Source organism: Cynocephalus volans, chromosome 4, assembly GCF_027409185.1.
Source record: "Cynocephalus volans isolate mCynVol1 chromosome 4, mCynVol1.pri, whole genome shotgun sequence".
Lineage (NCBI taxonomy): Eukaryota > Metazoa > Chordata > Mammalia > Dermoptera > Cynocephalidae > Cynocephalus > Cynocephalus volans.
The window spans coordinates 98,139,496-98,159,255 of record NC_084463.1 but is presented as its reverse complement, the minus strand read 5'-3'; the positions used below and the strand labels follow the sequence as shown (position 1 = coordinate 98,159,255).

The window sequence follows — 19,760 nt, the reverse complement described above, 5'->3', positions numbered from 1 at the left end:
TCTCTCAGAACCCTGCCACACCATGTCAACAATCCCAGACCAGCCTGCTGGAGGATGAGAGACTAAGTGGGCCAGAACTCAGGCTGCAGAGAAGTGAGAGAACCCAGCTAAGATCAGCAGAGCTGCCTACCTCACCCACAGCTTACCACAGATGTATGGCTCACTTCATGTCCAGCCATCACAACCCATTCAGCATCCCCAGAAGAACCTTCCAGGGGATCCATAAGCTTGTGAGCAATAATAAATGCTCATCATGTTACATGACTGGTTTGGGGGTTATCTGTTACACAGCAATAGCTGATACAAACACAGAAATAAATGAATGGAAGTAAGTGTGTGACACAGACATGGCAGTAAAGGGAGGGATAGACTGCTGGCCTCCTGGTATTCTCACCTTATACACGTCATGGCTGCCCAGAACAGCATCAAACAGCGTGTAGAGGTCACTGAGCAAACCTACCACCTCAGTGGATTCACTCAGGGCTGACATGGTGGTGAAACCCACAATGTCACTGAAGTATATGGTAACCTGGTCAAAGCATTCTAGCTCCACACTCACCCTCATTTTCAACAACAACCTTACAGGAAATATGGCATAAGATTTCCTAGGGAGACTTACTAGAACCCCCACTTTCAGAGCTTCAGCCACAGGCCTGAAGGATGGGGAGAGGGCCAGAGATGCAAAGTGGGAGGACCCCTTTTTACAGTTTGGAGGTTTGGGAGGTGTATTGGGGAGGAAATCCTGAGCTGAGCTTCTGCAGTTTTGGGACAGGTTCACTGGTATACTGGCTGCCCTGAAGCAAGTACCTGTCCCTCCCCCGACACTACTTCCTCGGAAGTGAGATGGGGGCATTGTGCCCCTCTCCTTGCTCCCAAGGGTGTGAGAGAGCTGAAATTCAGCACTTGCCTGCCCATTACAGCATCTGGCACATGGTGTGGGTTCTATAAAAATATGTTAGATAAACAGACATGAATGAATGAATTGAATGAATGCATGGAACTCAGATTTACTGAGCACCTGCTATGTTCCAGGTTCCATGCTCAGAGCTGAGGCTAGAGACATAACCTAGTTCTAGGGGTCACTCACAGAGGGGGCATCTGCGAGAGCAGCTTTCTGTCTTCTGTCTCTCCAGCTCCAGCTACTCAGTCCAGTCCTGGATCAGGTCCTCCAGCATCTGGGAGCTTCTCCAGCATTTGAGGCATGGAGTCAGCAACACTTATCTTCTTGCCCTGGTTGATGCTTTTGAACTGAAGATGGAATAAAATCCTAATTCATCCCTTAAGGTCAGTGCATTCAGCCCTCAGCTTGGGAATCTGGAGCCATAGGAATGAACCAGACAAATATATATATATATGTATCATCCACCCATTCATCCATCTGTCTTATCTAATATCTGTCTACGTATCTTTGAGAAAAACAAAGAATGCCTGTTCCACAGTGTTGTGAGAACAAGTGCAATAAATAGGGTTATGTGTTTGGTAACAGTAATACGGTGCTGGATCCAGGCTCCTTTGCAAAGTCCTCCCTGTGCCTGCCCACCCCACACAGAATTAACCCATTTTTCCTCACAGCTGACTGTGCTTGTTCCTTGCCAGAGCCTCTATCCACCTGTCTATTTACATATCTGCTGCCCACAGAGATCTGGCTCTTCCAGGCTGTCACTATGTCCGGTTTATATGTGTGTGTGTGTGTGTGTGTGTGTGTGTGTGTGTGTGTGTGTATTCATTCTGTCTCTATTTCTACTTCTTTATTCCTCTCCTTGTTCCTCCCCCTCTCCAAAATTTTAAGGACTAAGAAAAAGAAAAGCAGTACCATAAAATAAATTAATAAATATATGAGGACATTGGGACCAAAGGAAAGTAAAAGCTAAAAAAAAAAAAAAGAAGGTTAATACAGGAATGAGGTCTGTATGCAAAGTGCATGCTAGAGTTTGTCACCATTTTGGTATGAGCTTCCTAGCAACAAAGCAAAAAGGGAAATACAGATTACACAATCCATGGAGTCCAGGAAACAACGGAGCATTAAACTACTTGCTGAAAAGAAACTCAACTACTACTAGTGCTGATCAAAGAGAAGTATCTCCCTTAGGCCTTTGTACGAGGACACTTATGTGTGGTCATAAACTGCACCTTCGACAACAACCTTACAGGAAATATGGCAGAAGGTTTCCTAGGGAGACTTACTAGAACCTTCTCCAATGTGGTCTGCACCTTCCCAAAGTGCAGTCAGTAGGAAAAGCAAATCACTGATGTGCTCATTGATTCTTGTCTTCATTGTTGTCTACATCCAGCACCTTGATCGTGTGTGTGTGTATGTGTGTGTAGGCATGCACATCCAGCCTCCATGAATGCCACTTCTCTCAGCCAAATGTCTTCAATGTGAGCAGCAGCAGCAGCCCTGGCAGTGCACCTATTTGCATCACCCAATTAAAGCAGAGGCACAAGCTTTAGAGGTCATGAAGCTGACTACAAGGCCATCCCTGCATGGAGGGCCACCATTTCATAAATGGAGAAACAAAGAATCTGAGAGGTGAAATAATTGGCCAAGGAACACAGAGGGGTGGAACTGAGTTTTAACTGGAGTCTTTTATATATTACTTTTTTTTTTTTTTTTTTTTTAAAGATGACCGTTAAGGGGATCTTAACCCTTGACTTGGTGTTGTCAGCACCACACTCAGCCAGTGAGCGAACCGGCCATCCATATATGGGATCCGAACCCGGGGCCTTGGTGTTATCAGCACCGCACTCTCCTGAGTGAGCCACGGGCCAGCCCCTATATATTACTTTTACCACCAGTTACCTCAGTGAATTATTTTCTCATTTGGAATGTTTTCTGCATTGTTCCCTTTGGATAGCCCAGGAAGACAATCACAGGATCTGCAAATAACAATCATTTTCTTTATCTTTCCATATCTATGTTCTTGTCTAATTGCATTGGCTAGTACTCCCAGAACAATGTGAAATGAACATAAACCCAGGTCTTTTGACTTCAAGGTCAGTGCTCTTTCTCCTGTACCTTGCTCACTCTCTCTTTCTTAGAGAACTACTTTTTTTTTCTTTTCTTTTCTTTTTTTTTTTAAATTAGCTTTCCCACTCAGTGGTCACACTTCTCTGGAGAGTTAGGCCAGGGTGAGTTATCTTAGCAGGCAACACATAAGGATGCTGAGGCTCAACAGAGCAATTAACTTGCTCAATGCCAAATAGCAGGTAAGTGGCAGCAGAGGTGAGAATCCAGGTGTTCTGACCCTTAGCCTCCCCCACAGTGTGATGCAATCTCCACCTTCTTCATGCTGAATGTATTGTGGGCCTATCTCAGCCTTCTTTGCCACAGAGGCTCAGGCAGGGGTCTTTTCCCCCAGACTCCCTTCACTCAGGACGAGTGCCTCCTCCCCTGCCTTGCTGGCCATGGCAATCTCTGACCCCCTGGAAAGATTCCAGGCTGGTGACTGAAGAACAGGTTGCTCATCCTAGCTCTGCTCCCACCCTCACCGTGACCACTTAGAGCTCATTCACCCTGAGGTCCAGATTTCTCATCTGTGAAATGGGGCACCTCCCTGATGCCAGAGCTGAGGTGGGGAAGGGATGTGGGACGTATTGCCAAGGACACCTGTGAGCTCCTCATCTGTCTGCCATGCTGCGCCTCGCTCCCTCATCTCCTGTCTGGACCCCCCCTCTCGCTGGCTGAACCTCTCTTTGGCAACTTTCCACTCTGGCTGGGGAGTGGAGGGTGAAGGGGAGGGATGAAGCTGTCTCCTCAGGCTTGATGGGTTGGCCCTGGGGGAGCCATCAGCCAGCTCCGTCAGGCCCAGTGCTCACCACAGCCCTGAAGACTCGTGCAGACTTGCCTCACGCCTCCCTCTGCAGTCCCCAAGGCAGGCCTGGGGGCCCAGGGCCCCTCACGTCTCTCTCTGACTCAGAAAGCAGCGCCATCTCCAGAGCCACAAATGGCCTCTCTTCTCAGGTACCAGGAGGCCTGGTACAAGGAGGGTTCCCAGAGCAGCTCCACAGACAGACACCTGGGTTTGGACTCCAGCCCCACCTCTCACTGTTACCTGGGGCAAGTCCCCTCACCTCTCAGTCTCATTTCTCTACTGCAAAGCCAAGATGATAATGCCTCTTCAGAGGGCTGTCATAGCAGGGCTCGGCACTCAGGAGGGAACTGTACAGACATTCCTGGGACCCGTGGTTCTGAGGAAGCTCTGCTCAGAGGGTGGACTTCAGACGGGATGGTGCTGGCCCGTGCCCCCTTACCACACAGTGTTTCCAGGACCCAGGGCCAGGGTGGGACTGGCCCCGGGATAAGTGAGGTGAACATTTCCTATGAGCACATGGCCCTCGGGAGTGCTGACCTGGGTGTAGACCTGGCTCAGGCTCTGTCTGTCCCCTGGGACCTCCTCCCAGCACTGCTTCATCAGCTGGATGCACTCGGGCGGCCCGTGGCCAAGGGACACCAGCGGCTGGCACAGCAGAGAGGGCGACGCCACCTTCCTGGTGATTTCTGCAATGAACACTGTGTGGGTAGCAGGCCTGAGGTCCCCGGGGGGCTCACGGGAGGGGCTGAGGGCAGGGCAGACCTATGGGGGTGTGAGGATCGGGCCCTGAGGATACTCCTTGACTCCCGTCATCTTTGCCCCAGGGTGTGGCTGGGCAGTGGACACAGAATTGCTGCTTTCCTGGGTCTGCCCCAAGTGTGACCGGGGAAAGGGTCTCAGACTGGGAACCTGTAGAGCTGGGTTTGAATTCTGGATCTGCCATAACCTCTCTATGAGATGGTGGAGAAGACAGTGAGCTCTCTGAGCCTCAGTCTCCCTATCTGTGAAGTGAGCTTAATAAACTGCCTTCTCAAGAGCGGTGCTCAGGGAGATGACAGACTCCTGGCAGGCTCTGTCCCACCCCAAGCCCTGCAACAACTGCTGCTGCCCCGCTGCCAGTGATGCCCACCAGTGCGCTTGAAACCTTGCCACTGTGGCTCCTTCCTCAGTCCTACCACTCGGAGACTGCCGCCGCTCCCCACAAGTGTGAGGCGAGACTACCTGCTTACCGTCATCATCTCATTTCCCCAAGACACCCCTGCCAGGGATCTTCCTGTCCCCAGGCAAAGTGAGGTAAACATTTCCTATGAGCACATGGCTTTCAGGTGAAGACCACTAAATCAAGATCAGATAGACCAGTGTTCTAGTTCAGGCTCTGCCACTTGCCATCATGTTGTGCCTCGGTTTCCCCACCTAACAACTGATGAAAATAATGCTGCCTTGGGAAGCTGTCGGGAGCCTGAGGGAGCCAAGAGATTCTAAAGTAGACTGGAAAGGAGCTGGGCTCCAGGCTCTGGGGTCAGCAGATTTGAATGGGACTTCTAGATTATGTGTTTATATTCTGTACAAGTTATATCTTCTCTCTGAACCTCAGTTTCCTCACATATGAAATGGGCATAATAGTTCAGCAGGATTTTTTTGTTTTATTTTTTGGTATCTGGCCAGCACAGGGATCAAACCCTAGACCTTGGTGTTATCAGCACCTGCTTTAACCAACTGAACTAACCAGCTAAAATGGGCATAATAATAGTACATACCTCATAAGGTTATGAGGCATAACAGGTTAATCTCTGAGGGGGACCCCAGCCCTTGAAGCCAGTGAGAAGAAATCTCTTTCTGGATTTCAGTCCCCTTCCCATCCCTTTCTTGGCCTCCGTCTTGGATGAGTCACTGTTCCATTTACCAACAGGGAAACTGAGGCTCCTGGGGGTGAGGTAGGACACCCATATAGGGCCAGTAAAAAGCAGACACTAGAACCAGGCCTGTTTTCTCCCCAGCCTGCATGATTTCCTCTGCCCAGAGGCTCCCAGCCTGCAGGCATCAGATCCTGGGAGCCTCTGAGTATAGGGTCTGGGAAGCTGTGCTTACAAAGGAGTGTGTGTGTGGATGGGACTAGTAACTCATCACATACACACACGCACAACAGTTTTTCAAAAGTATGTAGATGGCATTGTGATGAAGAAAATACAGACCCATTTCAAAGTGTTGTTGATTTTAGAGCAGATTTTGTCACTGGGTATTTTCTCAGTGTGCAGATATTAAAAGTCAAATAGTATCATGTGAGGCTCCAACCTTTTTTGACACTAAAATGGAGTCCTCATATGCGCACATGCAGGGAACCACTGCCCCAGGCTGGGCTGGTTCAGGTTTCCCTCTGCACCAGGTATGCTGTCCACACCCAATGTGTCACTGTGATTGATCAACCGTGGTGACAGCTGGTGGAGGAAGCTGCACACCCAGCTCTGTGTGGCCTCGCCGGGCTCTGGGTGGATGCTCCATGGATGACAAGAGAGCTTAGGGAAAGAGCACTCAGCTTGGATCAGGGTGCTTCTGCCTGAATCCTAGTCCCACTGCTTCCCCACCAAGAAGTCCCTTCCCCTCACTTAACTCATCTCTGAATAGGGTTGTCCAGTGGAATAATGCATATGAAAGTGCTTTGAAGACTGCAAAAGGCCCTGCGCACTCAGGGTCTTAGAAAGATGTTAGAGTCAGGAGAGAACCTGGGATTCCCCATTAGCGCACCCCTAAAACCACTCAGGCAGATATTTATTGAGTACCTGCTGGGTGCCAGGCACTTTAAAAAGCATCTCAGTGAATCCTCACAGCTGCTCTGGAAGACAGGCATCAGGGTCCCCATTTTACAGATAAAAAAACTGAGGCTTAGAGCTTAAAAGAGATTAACTCAAAGTCATGAGACAACTGGTGTAGAGCTGGGCTTAGGTCTGCATCCCCCCAAGCCTGTGCTGTTAACTCTGTACTCCCTGAGGCCGGGGAAAGCACACTCAGGAAGCAGCAGGCCCTGGACTGCCAGCCCATCTAAGGGTGGCCAGAGAGTTCCAGGCCTGGGTCCCTGCGTGAAAACCTGATGAAGCCTGGCCTGGAGGGCCTTGCACTGGCAGCATGGCTTGCAGACACCATCTGGCTGGTCCTTTGCTCTCTCAGCAGCAGATATGGGGGAGGCAGCTGAGGAGGGTAGAACAAATGGCCTGATGGTCCCCCTCTCCTTCCCACTCCCCCACCTCATAAATTTGGAGCCTGGAATGCTCATCATTTACTGGGCAGTGCTTTGGTAGAGAAAGGAAGCAGGGCCAGGCCTCCTACGAGTTAAAGATTATCCATCAGGAGTGGGAGGGGACGGTGGGCTCCTCTCTGTCACTGCCCTGCACTGCGGGCTGAGGTGCCCGGGTATCTATGAGGACAGGTCCCCAGGACTGGGCAGAGGCAGCAGAGGGACAACTGGAAGGGCAGCCTGGGGTCCAGGGAGCCTGACAGAGAACTTGGAAGGGAAGAAACATTTCTGAAGTTCGGCCCTGGTACTGGGGCCACCAGAGAGAAAATGTCTACAGGCCAGGTGACAAGGGAGAAGGTGGGAGTGATTACCCTGTACACCCAAAAGTATGGGCACAGAGATGCTCTTGAAGGAGCCCCACCCAGTTAGGGAACCAAGCCCTCAAATACTGAGCAGCCTGGCCACATTAATCGGGGACTGGGTGTCCGGCACGTTTTTTATTGGGTACCCATTTTAAAGATAAAAAACCCAATGCTCAGAGAGGTAAGTGATTTGTACAAAGTCACACTGTAGTCGGTGATAAGCTGAGGTAGGAATGAGATCTGTACAGACACAAAGTCTGTGCTGGGCTTGGAGGGGAGGTATGGTTAGGGCATGAGCACCTGCAGACAAGGCAGTGACATTTAGAGGAGGAAGGAAGGGGCCAGGGGCTTCCACCCAGAAGCCAATGTCTCCAGCCCCTGAAGCTGGTCAGCTGCCATCTCTGCAGAGTTGCTGAAGGCTGTCTGGCTTAAGTCGGGGAAACCCAGTTCTCATGGTCAAACTTTAGGTATGTGTGTGTATGTGTTTATTTTCAGGCTCAGATTTCCTGGTGGTCACAGAGCTTCCCAGCTGTTTAAGGACTCCAGCCAGGGACAGGCCAAGGATGGGGAGGAGGATACCGCACTGTCCGCTGACAGCCCTGAGGAGCAGTAGGGTGGGCCTCGAGTCAGCACCCCCTGCAGAATGATGCCGATGCTGAAGATATCCCCAGGACCCCCAGCAGCTCGGGAGCTGTCCACAGCAGCTCTGCAATCACAGGGCAGGGCCACACCGCTGTCACCCACTGACCACCAAGCTGGGCCAGGCGCATCACACCTGGGTGTCTTCAGCCCTCCGTATTCCCTGAGAGGGTGTAGATGTGTCTATTCTCCTTGACTCACAGGTAAAGAGCCTACTTCAGAGAGGCAAAGAGATGATCTCAAGGTCACACCACAGAAAGTGCCAGATGACTGGAGATCTCCCCCCTTGGCCCCTGCCTCCCAGCACCTGGTTTAAACAGAGGCCTCAGAACCTACTGCCAGCCCCTCGCCCACCCCTGAGCTGACCTTGTGGGGCTGGCTGGGGTCAGGGAGCCCACTGAGCATCCAGGAGCTCTGCATAACCACAGTCAGTGACCTTGAGCACAAAGCATCCATGCACCACACAGTTTCGGGACTTGAGGTGGCCATGAGAGAAGTGTCGATGGTGCAGTTACCACATGCCCTGGGGAGGACATAATGGGGGCCATTCAGTCTGGGGTGAATGAAAGGGGCCCCTGGTCCTCTCAGAATTCCCACAGGCCCCAGGGAGCCTTCCTGCCTTCCCTCCCCCTTTGCTACACTGTTCAGATATTTCTGTCAGGAAAGGTGCAAAGAGCCCGGCTGTGGGAAATCCACGCATCTCTTTTCTCCCTGCCCTCCGCATTGTCCCCACAGCTCCAGGCCCAGGGATGGTCCTCACATGGATCAAACAAACCAGCAGGGAGGCCCTGAAGGTCCAATCCAACCACAGGGCCTCATTCCACAGCAGATCCTCCAGGCTGCCCTGGGAGCAGTGCTCCAGCACCAGAGCATTGACCCCAGGGGCCACGAAAAAGCCCAGGCAGGCAGCGACATTCTCATGCCTCAGCTCCCACATCTGCTGGGGCAATGGGCACCTTAGCAGCACCCAGGGGCCCTCTGAGGGCTGGACCAGGCACAGTCCACATCTAGGCTCCCAGTACTTAGCACCCAGCACAGAGAGACATCAGAAATAGATGGATGGATAAACAGTTGGATGAGCAGATAGATAGATGGATGGATGGATGGGTGGTGGGTGGATGGATGGACAGATGGATGAACAGATGGATTGATGAATGGATGGGTGGGTGAAAGAATGAATGAATGAGTGAACACGTGAGTGGAAATACCATGGATGACTAAGTGCATGAGCTGTAGCCAACTCCACAGAATAGGAATCTAGGCCTGTCCTAACCAAGGTGACACCGTGACTTGAAAACCCTATAAATTCTCTCCTCCATGACTAAGGGATTGAAGAGGGAGGAAGGAGCAGAAGGGATCAGGCAGGCATAAGTGGAAAGTAGCCTCCCCAACAGCTGCCCAGCAAGTTAGGAAGCTGGATCCCAACCAGGGACACTAGCATTTGCCAAGGCACGAAAGATGGAACCCATGTCTAGCATAGCCCTCCCCACAAAAACAGTTCAAGGGTCAACTAAGTAGGGGAAACCTGCATACTGTCCTCTCCTAGAGTTTCACAAGTACGTTAGCATATGTGGCAGTTTAAGAATGGCCTCACTGGGAAGGGGACGGGGGAGGGGGGATAGTGAGAGACTGTTAATGGACGCAAAATTACAGCTAGATAGGGAAAATACATTCTAGCCGTGTACAGCAGTGCTAGGCATCTGTAGTTAACGATAATTTAGTGTATGTCCTCAAATGGCCGGAAGAGAGGAGCTCAAATCTTCTCATCACAAAGAAACAAAAAATTTTGGTGATGAATTTGCTAACTACCCCGATTTAATCATTACACATTGTATATATGTATTAAATATAACTCCATACACCATAAATATGTACAAACAATACATTTCAATTAAAAAATAAATAAATTTCTTATTTTTTTTCAAAAAGAATGGCCCCAAATCTTTTGCACTCTTGCATCAGGATGTGGGACTCTGTCCCTCCCCCTGAATCTGAACAGCCTCTGTGACTACTGTGATCAATAGAATACAGTGGAAATGGTCTTGTACATTTCTGGAAGCTTCCAACTCCTGTCTCTTAGGATGTTCTCTGCTGGAGTCCTGAATTGCCAGGTAAGAAGTCCTGCTCTGAGTCACGGTGCTGGAGAGTCCATGTGGAGAGACCCTGAGGCTACATAGACAGGAAATTGGGCGCAGCTCAGCCCAGTCTTCCACTGTTGCTCCAGGGCACGGAGCATGTGAGAGAAGCCACGTTAGGCCCTCTGGACCAAGAATCAGGAAACTTTTCTATAAGGTCCAGATAGTAAATATTTTAGGCTTTGCGGGCCACATGGTCTTGGTCACAACTCGTCCCCTCTGCCACTGTAGCTCAAAAGCAGCCATAGACAATACAGAAAGGAACAAGCATGGCCGTGTTCTGATAAAACATTATTTACAAAAGCAGGTAGTGGGCCTGATCTGGCCTGCGGGCCATTTGCCCACCTCTGACAGCCCATTTACCTGCTGAATACCACTGAGTGATCCCCCAGCAATGCAAAGCAGAAAGGAAGAATTGCCCAGTTGAGTCCTGCACAAGTTTTTTACCCATAATATTGTAAGATATTATCAAGTAGTTGTTGTATCAAGCCACTACATTTTGGGATAAGTTGTTACACAGTGATAGATAAACGGAACAGCATATTAAAGTTTCTGAGAAGTCCTATGGCTAACCCAAGCAATTTCCAAACTTACGTGACCCCATATAGGACCTTTTCTTTTAAGAAACATCTACTCACATCAGTTGCAAGATTCCTACTGGGAAATACTTAACTTAACCTCCAGTCACTTAATCTCTCCAAACTTTATTTCAGATAGTGGTGATGTTGGAAATAATAAATTTCACCACTTATCAAAGGCATACTGCTTGCCAATAACAGTTCTAAGCTATTTCATATACTCCCTCCAATACTCATAAGTCCCCTGGAGGTGGATATCATTGGCTCTGTCTTACAGGAAAGCTAAGTGTTCCAAGGAGGCAGGATTCCACTGGGGTCTTCCCAACTCAAACCCTGTGCTCTGTCCTCCATCCCACAGTGCCTGTCTGGCTGGTGACGATCTTGGGGACGAGTGTGCTTATGTGGTTAGTGGTGACAAGTGACTAGAAGCTCCTGAGGGAAGGAACCCTGTCTCTCTTCACCACTGTGTATTCCCAAAGCCCAGAACACTGCCTGGCACATAAGTGATGCCCAATAAATAGTGAATAAATGGATGGATGGATGGGTGGAGGGAGGGTGCAGGATGAGGTCCCCTCATGGTTTTGAGTGTGCCATGTGATGGCACTGATTGAGGGGACTGTGTCCTGGTGGTTATGATGATGAGCATATTGGGTGTGCAATGTGACAGTGATGGTGTCACTGTGATTGAGGTGCTGACAATGGGGTGGCAATCACGATGACAGGAATGACCTCCTCTCTGGGGCCAGAAGCTTCCACATTGAGTAGGGACCAATCCAGACCAGTAAGGTCTCTGTTGCTTTGCCTTACATGGGATGATAGAGATGCAAAGATTACTCAAAGCCCATTTCCTCTGAGCAGTGAGACACCCCAAAGGGGTTAATTTCCTGGAACCCTCAAGAGAGAGGCATTCCTTCCTTGGGAAATTAACTACGAACTGCGGTTCTCTCCCCGTATTTATTCTCCAGACCAGGAAGTTACAGAAAAGGAACATAGGTGGAGTTATGGCTAAGTATAGTTTAACAATAGAAGCTGGTAACAGCAGTGAAATAACAAAGTGACATTCCATAATGCAATTTGCAAAAGGTTAAGTCCATACACCAACAAAAACTTGTTCTTAGCAAATACTGTCTTTTCCTACAGCAATTTCCTTAGTATGTTTACATAACAATCAAGTAACTTGTCTGTCCTTGAGCCAGCAACTTTGCTGTGTTACAATTCTATATCTGCATCAGAGACTTTAGCCTGGGGAAAGTTTTCTGTCTTTTGCAAGGTTAACATTCCTATATGTAATTTTAAAAGGTTAGGCTAAACGTGAAACTACAGAGCTTTGGAGAGTAGGCCCTGTGAAATATATTTGCTTTATACATGTTAGTATACTCCACAGGTCTCCTGAGCAGCACCTGTCCCCCACCCACTCTCCACGCCCACTCTCCATGCCCTACCTTTCTCAGGAGGCTGTGCCTGCCTCAAACTTCTTCAGCCACACCCAGTCTCCCTGTTCAAGGAAAGACAACAAGAGTTTACCTGCTGCTGTTCCCCCACTGTGAGACCTGGGGAAAATCCCACCACCTCTCTTGGCCTCAGTGTCTTCCCCATAAATGTGTTCCTTCTGTGTGTTCCAAGCCGGGCACAGCCTCGTCAGCGCAAGCAGCACATGGACTTTTACTGTGACCCAGGCAGAGCCAGAGGCCAAGATTTGGCTGAGGTACCCAAGTACCAGTCCTAATTCCAGAACTTTCTAGCTCTGTGACCTGGGTGGGGGGAGGGGGGATCACTTCAGTTCTCTGAGACTCATCTTCCAAATCTGCAAAGTGAGGATGAGAACACCCACTTGTAGCTCAAGGGCTAGTGACATGGTGGATACAAAGCATGTCAGTGCCCCATCTACACATGTTAGTTCCAGGTCACCTATGCTCTGCAGGCCTGAGGCAAGTCGACACCCCCAACCCTGTGAAGTGTGGGGAAGGGTGTTCTGTGACCCAGGGGCTCTAGGGAAGGAGAGAGGGGAGGGTGAGAAAGGAGGAGGCCTCAGGTTGTGGCCCTGGCCTGGCCTGGACCAGGGCTACCTGTAACCTTAGCCCCCGCTCCCCTCCTAGCCTCACCTGCAGCCTGTCAGCTAGCTCAGAGTAGCAGACAAAACATGCTTTGTACATCATTAAAAAGCCTCCTTTCGGCAGAAAAGAGAAAAGGTGGAATTCCCCAGAGGACCAGGTAGAAAAGGAGGAGCAAGAGTCTCACGGCGCTTCCTGCAGAAGCAGTTACCCTGGCTCATCGGCTGTGCGAGTAGCAGAATATGAGAATCGTAGCATCAGTGAAGTGTTGACTTTGAGAAGCGGCAGTGTCCTCAGCAGCCTTAGAAGCTGGCTGGTCTAACCCCTGCCTTTCCAGCCTCCCTGTCAGCGGGTGGCCCAGCCTCTGCCTGCAGGCTATCTCGGGCTGGGTGCTGCCCCCACACCCCAGGGCCTCGTTGGCCCGGGATCTCACCTTGCCTAAGCACACAGAGGACGGCCTGGGCTGGCGCTTGTACTGAGAGAGGCCCTGGGGTGGATCATGCTGGCAGTACCCCGGGCCGAGAAGCCGGGAACTGGTTGTTTCCCAAGGTTGGATCTTGAACCATGCTGGGCCGGGAGTCGGGAGTCCTGCTTCCCACTCCCAGCCCTGCCACTGACTTGCCGAGTGACCCAGGAAAGTCACTGCTCCTATACAGGCCTCAGTGTCCCATTTTATAACAGGAGTGGGGCATGGAGAGGTCCAAGAGGCCATGGGCTCCTTCAACTTCTTCCAAACTGACTACAGCTCCTAAGCCTGGGCATGGGGGTGACAGGGGCCCTCACCTGGTACAGGGCCATGTTAGTGGGTTCCTGGGGGACTAGCAGGCTCCTTGCTGATCCCTGAGCCACTGACCTCAGGTTCCCACTATCCGCCATACTTCTTGATTCACTTGTACTGTCCACATGCAGCCTCTGGAGGGGGCCGGTGTGGTCAAGAGCCTAGACGGGACCTCAGCCCACTGCCTGCCCACCCAGCCCAGCACTGGCCCACCCACCTGTGTGCTCAGGGGCCGATGGATAAAGGTGAGCTCTGGGCTGTCAGCAGGATCTGGTGGGGGCCCGGCACTAGCTGCAGCTTCTGAAAGTAAGAGAAAGCACAGGTTGGTATGGGTGGTGTAAACATTGCCCCCCACCTTGGTCTGGCCCTTTGGGCCTGCCTCTGGCTCCGAGCCCTCCCCTATTCTCTCCATTTTTAGTTCTGTCTCTCCACCAGTCCCAGCTAAGCTGGGAGGGTTCTGAGCATTGTACGGCCCCTCAGCCTCAGACTCCGGTCTGGAAGACCCCAGGGCCTGAGGTGCCTGTTGTTTCCCATCAGTGTCCCAAGTTGCCTGGAGGCCTCAAGGGGCAGCCAGAACCAGGGGTGAGGGCTGGGGGTGGAAGGGTGCTCCCCTTCTACATGTGCCCGAGGTTCAGGGATGGTTTGGATTCAGGAACACAGATGAATTTAGACCCAGGGAGGATGATTTTCAAAGCTGAAGGGCTTGGGGGGACCATGCTGGCCAACTCCCTCACCGTACAGGTGAGCCTGAAGCTCAGGAACAGTCTTGTCCAAGTCACAGGTTTCTTCCTCAAGTCTCAAACGGACCTTCTCAGGATGCAGCCAGGGCCTTGTCAAGCCCTGAACGAGGCTCTAGGTTGGGCAGGAGTGCTGGGGGCCCTGAGGCCGTGTGGACAGGGGGCACAGAGGAGCAGAGCCAGGCCAGGTGCAGACAGTCTCACCTGACAAGGCAAGCGAGGGCCACACCGGCCAGCACTGGGACACAGGCCAGCACCAAAGCGAGAAGGCTGCCAAGGGGATGGGCATCTGTGGGGCAGTGGAGGTAGACGGGGTCACTACAGTGAGGACAGCACGGGACAGCCCCTTCACTGCACTCCTGCACTCACTCCCTTGGTTCCTCCCCTAGGAGATGGGGACCCAAACCCCTTCCAGCCTTCTCCCCATGGTTGAAGCTCAGCATAGACCCTGGCTGGGAAAGTGCAACCTGTGCAGGGGTCATCACACACAGACATCGATTCCCAGCATCACTGTCTGTGTTCTCACCTTGGGCTTCCTGCTTTGGGACCCACGGATCCTTCTAGGCCCCACTGTGGTCTTTTGTCTGTCCTCATGTCAGGCCCCCTCCCACTAGCCCAGGAGCAGCTGGACACAGGGCCTGTGTCTTACTCCTCTTGGTGACCCTGGCACCTAACACAGGCCTGGGCAGGACAGGTGCTGGACAACTATTGTGAAATACATCCCTGTCAGTTTTTATCCTGCTTCTTGCATGCCTCCCAAGACAGGCCACTCACTACCTGCTCTGGCAGCCTGTTTCACTGTGGGTGGGCTCTGACTGTTCCACTGAATCGAACTCTAGCCCTTGTGTCAGCAGCTGGATGCAGAGAGGCTGTTTAGGACCACCAGGCTGAGCACAGTGCCTGGGGCAGTAGGTCCTCAATCAATATTGTGGAAGAAAAGAGCAGCAAATAAACAGTTGGGTGAGGCTTCCTCAAGGTACTCCCTCTCCAAAGAGATTTCTCAGAGCTCACATCTAGCCTGGGAGACAGACGGTACTGGTCCTCCCCAGCACAGGACATGCGCTCTAGGACCATGATGTGGATGGGTGTGCCCAGGGGGAGGAGGGGCCCCACCTTAACTTGGGGCAAAGCTGGTCTTGAAGGACAAATAGGATTTAGCCAGGCATGGTCGGGAGGAGCGGGGAAGGAGGGAAGAGGGGGAGGAAGATGCCGAGTCAAGGGAGGCCTGAAGGGGCGGCGTATGTTTGGGGAAATGCAGGGAGTCGGTCTTGTCCTGGAGTAGTGCTGGGAGAGCCGACAGATCCTAGGTCAGGAGGAGGGTGGGGGGCACAGAAGGTCTGGGGCAGGGCAGGGACATAAGCAAGCCTGGCCGAGCCTGAGTTTCCCACCAACAGCAGTAACCATGACTTGGCATCAGGGAATGGGGGTGCCCTTGTTTATACACATACGAGGGGTCTTCAAAGAGTTGTGGAAGATAATACTAATCTTCCCATGAACTTTTTGAAGACCCCTCATACTAGTGTGCTCATCTCTCTGTGTACCTGTGTCCATGTGTGTCAGTGTGATCGCATCAGGGATGGTACTCTGGATGGATGAGTGACAGGAATCAGAACGGCGTGGCCCTCTTGGTCTCACACTCCCCAGTGGTCATGAGGAAAAGGAGCCCTGCACTTGGAGTCAGCAGACTTGGGGCATGAGATTAGCCACTGCCTCCCTGTGTGACCGTGGGCAAGTCACCACACCTTTTTGAGCTTCAGTTCTCCGGTGGTGGCCACGGAGGATAACGGCCTAGTCACAAGGCTGTGGTGCAGTGCAGGAGACCCGAGAGATGGGAACGTGCTCTGAAATCACTTTGGTCCTGCTCCTCTGAAAGGAGGCCTTGCTAGTCTTCCTGTGCTTCACAACTGTTGGTTCTGTCTTCTCAATGCAGGGGCAAGTCCCCTCTTTATACCTGCTCCTGCTCCTCCCATAAGACTGTCCACATGGACAGCTGTAATGAGAGATGGATGGACAGATGGATGGATGGGTGGTGGATGGATGGATGAGTGGTGGGTGGATGATGAATTACCTCTCATGCATAGCATATTGGGGTCAAATCAGCAGCTGAAGTCACAGGCTGGTGGGTCCCCTCCTGGAAAGTGTATGGCTCTTCCCAGGGGCTGCACTTGCCATGTGCCCGTATCCAGGATGTGTTTGAGGACCAGTTGGCTTCCTTGACCGTCTGTGTCCAGGACAACGTACTGGGCCAGCCTCCTGCCCTTCTCATCTGTCTGGATGCTCTGGCTAAAGCCAGCCACATCCAGAGCCCCTGTGTGGTCCCCTAAGTGAGACCCTGAGAGCCCTGCCCCATGGCTGTCAGGGTGGCTCAAGGCATAGGCCAGCAGGACAACAGCATCACAGATGGTCCCAAAATGCGGGGACACCTGTGGAAGCGAAAGCCTCTGTAACCCTATGGCACAGGCTCCCAGACATCTCTGAGTCCTGACCTTCCTGCCAGCAGCCGTTGTTTGGGTTATCACTCCCTCCCCCCAACACAGTCCTCTCTTTTTTCCCACCAGTACCCCAGTCCTCACTCAGCACCCTCACGGTCTCCCTGTCCACCACTATCGTGGCCACCACCAACTCTAATGTCTCGCAGGCATCTTAAACCATCCTGATATGTCCAAAACAGAACTCATGGTTCTAGCAGGCTCTACCTGGTTCTGCCACAACGAACCCCACTTCTTCCCCATTTTTCCCCAGTTAGGAAGTGAAACTACCACCTGTCTGGTTTCTTAAGCTGAAAGCAGAGGCTTGACCCCAACTCCTTTCTTTTTCTCTTCCAGTTCTTCATCAAGTCCTTTTGGCTTTATTTCAGAATTTATCCCCAACCCACGTGACCTCTCAGCACCTCTACTGCTGGGTCTGAGTCCCTTCCAGGGCTCACCTGCCCGCACAGGAGCCTCCTAAGGCCTCCTCGCTTCATCTGCCCTCTTCACGCTGTTCCCCATAATGCAGCCAAAGTGATTTCTTTAGAAAACACAAATCAAATCATTTCTTACTTAAAACCCACTGATGGTTTCTCATTTTACTTACAAGAAGTTCAGATCCTTATCCTGGCCTACAATGCCTCACATGCTCAGGCCCCAGGCTCCTCTCCATGCCTCTCCTCATCACCCGGCAGTGCAGCCACTGCACCCTCCCTCCTGCCCGGTCCTGCAGCAGCAGAGCTCACTCTGCCCCGGGCCCTTTGTACCTACTTCCCCGACCTGGCTGCTCTTCATCTAGATCCTCCTCTGGCTGCTTCCTTATCATTCAGAGCTCAGCTTGAGTGCCACCTCCTCAGAGTGGGCTTCCCTGCCCATCCTAGCTCTTGGTGCCCCCTACTCCATATCGACCACTCTCTATCACTTTATCCTATTCTATTTTCTCAGTGGCATCATCACCATTTGAATTTGGTTATATGGTTACTTGGTTGTTGTCTGTCTCCTACTAACAGACTGGAAGCTCCTTAAAGGCCAGGTCTGTCTTGTTCATCACCATGTCCCTGACACCTGGCATGGTGATACATGAGAGGGGTTCAATCCACATTTGTCAGATGATTGGCTGATTGCACAACCCTCTGTCAGCATCTGCATCCCTGTCACCACCTCCAGACTGTCTTTTTATCACCAAGAAGCAGACATCCCAAGGGAATCTCAAGTTCCTCTGAGTTCTATAAGCCAAAACCAAGCCAGCAGCCACGGGACCACCAGGAACACTCCAGATCCGCAGCAGTGACCTCAGAACACCAGCCCCCTGCCCCACTCTCCCACTCTCCCAACACTTTCTCCTTCCGATCTCCACAATTTGCTAGAGATGCGGAGCCAGGAGAGGAAGAAGTTCTGCAGGAGAAAGAGCCGCTGGAGCAGAAATGAGAATTACAGGAATTGAGAGAACTAAAGATAGAAAACTGGAACCAAAAGAGACGCAAGAGGAGAACTGACAGATCAGGCCGAAAGGGTGAGTAATGCGAGAAAAAAGAGACACAGAGAGATACATATGCAAGGGTAGCAAGGGTACTTCAAAAAGTTCATGGAAAAATACAGTTAAAAGATAACATGGATCTTTCCGTGAACTTTTTGTATCATTGTACACATACATATACATATATGTGTACATACACACACACACATATAAGAGAGAGAGAGAGAGATTGACTGTGCCCAGGAACTGGACAGAGAGATATCGTCAGAAAGGAACAGGTTAAATGTCCGCAGTGGAGGTGGGGCTGGCTGTCCAGGTGGGTCTGGAGTTGGTGAGGAGCACACGCATACCTGCCCATGGCCTGGGACATGTGGGCGTCTGCACAGACCTACCTGCTCTGGCTCCAGGCGGCAGGCACCTCTCCACCTGCCCCAGTAGCAGCAAAGGCCGTGTCTATGGGGCCAGACTCCAAACTGATAGTGAGCACTGTTTCATAGACCTCCTGCAGGGGTCTACGGTGGCCCAGGGCCGGGTAGGAGCAGTTGTGGTAGGGCAGGGTGAAGAGCAGCGTGTCATAAGGCAGGAAGACCAACCTCCCCATCCACCAGGCCCTCGGCCCAAGCACAGCTCAGCAGGGCAGTCTGCTCCAAGCCCCCTAGCAGTGCCGAGTGCATTCACATTACCACGACTGGGGGCAGAGACGGCAGGGTCACCTTCTGAGGCCCAGTCTGACTGTGGCCTTCCCTGAAGCCCAGAATTCTGTGGCCCTGGAGAACCGCTCAGAACTCCCAGGCCCTGCTCTATTTCCTCTCCCCTTCCCCACCCCTCCCCATTGGTGGAATTTCCCCTTAAGCTGCTCCCCTTGTAACCACAACAGCCAAGGCCACCAAGTCTGTGTTCAATCTGGTGAAATAAATCTCCTTAATGGAGGACAGATTTGTGTTAATATGGCCCTCTTAGCCTGCCCACCTAGTAATTTTGATCAGCCTGCCACCCGACCCCACCCCATTGGCCTTGACAATTGCTAACATTTATTGACAGCTTTCTGTTTTCCTAAGGTACTTTTCCAAATGTTTAGTTGTTCAATATTACAACAGCACTAAGAAGTGTGTTTATCATTATCTCTCCTTTTCCAGATGAGGAAACCGAGGCACAGAAAGGTTAGGGAGTTGCCCCAGGATACCTAACCACTACGGTGGTGGAACTAGGATTTGAACACAGGCAGGCTGGCTCCCAGCTTGTAATTTCTTTTTTTTTTTTAATCTTTTTTAAAGATTTTTTTTTTTAATTGAGGTAATTTACATATACCCTTTTAAGTGTACAATTCAGTGGTTTTAGTATATTCCCACAAACTTGCTCAATCATCACCATATAATTCTAGAACATTTTCATCACCCACAAAAGAAACCTGCCCCCATTAGCAGTCACTCCCTGCTGTGGATTGATTGAATTGTGTCCCCAAAGTTCATATATTAAAAGCTTAACCCCCACTGT

The 19,760-nt window shown here is 51.3% G+C and overlaps 1 pseudogene; it reads right to left on the bottom strand.

The window, feature by feature from the left end:
• Positions 1-19,760, bottom strand: part of LOC134376271 (guanylate cyclase 2D-like) — a 115,363-nt pseudogene that overhangs the window by 14,977 nt on the left and 80,626 nt on the right.